We start from the raw sequence: 1223 nt of genomic DNA, 5'->3' as shown, positions 1-1223 counted from the left end.
CCCCCCTCTCTCCATCTCACAGTCCTGCGTTCCTCCTAAGGTGGCAAAAAAGGATAGCGGTAACCCACATCCTTACGAATAAAAAGCCCCAAAGGAAGGAGGGGTAACTTCCCCCAACTCCTTATATTGGAATTTAAGAAACACTCTGATTGGTCCATTTGAGTCACATGCATAGCCATGAACCAATCACTGTGCCCAAATGAATGAACTGCTGTGTGATTGGATGGTCCAGCTCACTAGCCCACCCAAGTGATTTGGTTTCCCAATCCGCTTGAGGATCTTTGAGTCTGGAGCCCAACATTGGTGAATTTTTGTCTCTAGCAACATACCTGTGTCTGCCCATCCCCTTAGCATCTATCTTGCCCCAGGTTACTATCTGGAAGGTGGAAAGACAGCTAATAGGCCCTTCCCAGTGAGGGTTTATAGATTGGGAATGTTCAATGTTGGAGAGCAGCCTGGGGCATCCTGGACACCCAGTTCTCTGATAATCCCAATCTTATCTCCTACCTCTTTATTAACTTCCGCTTTTAGCTTGGGGCAGAAAATTCAGCTCTGGCAATCTCACAAAATTGTGTAGATGCTAATGTCTGTTTATATTCCAACATCTTGATATTTTTCTCCAAAGCTCCTAAAGCCAGTCTCAAGAGACACACAGTTAGAATCCAAGATAAAATAGGCAACAATTTAATCAGCTATTTTTCTTCCATATAACAAAGATTCCCAGTTTCCGAGGAGGAAACCTCTTCTACAGGACTGCCATATACACCTGGGCAGGTTGTGCACTGCACAAATCTTGGGAGCCCTATTCATTTGTAGTGAATATATATGGAGGGTGCCAAAAAAAATGTATACACATTTTAAGAAAGGAAAACTATTAAAATTGTAATACTCAATATATACCAATAACAAAAGATGAATACAAGTCACATTTGTGGCTCTCGAATAATTTTTAAATTGTTGTGAGGGACAGAATTGGCTCTTCCAGGGATTGGCAAACTTTTGAGACGGAACATACCCAAAGAGCCGTGTGTGGCTTGTGAGCTGCCGTTTGCCGACCCCTGAGGCGCAGTTTGCCGACTCCTGAGCTAGAGGATAAAAATAGATTGCCTTATTCAATCAATACAACTCTATTCTTAGAGATGACACAGGAGTCCATATGAAGTGATGAAACCAAGATTCAAACATTCAAACACAGGTTTCCTAATCCCGCTGTTTGCACTGTA

Source organism: Hipposideros armiger, unplaced genomic scaffold (genome assembly GCF_001890085.2).
Source record: "Hipposideros armiger isolate ML-2016 unplaced genomic scaffold, ASM189008v1 scaffold_502, whole genome shotgun sequence".
Lineage (NCBI taxonomy): Eukaryota > Metazoa > Chordata > Mammalia > Chiroptera > Hipposideridae > Hipposideros > Hipposideros armiger.
The sequence above is the reverse complement of the archived record's forward strand: the minus strand, read 5'-3'. Positions refer to the sequence as shown.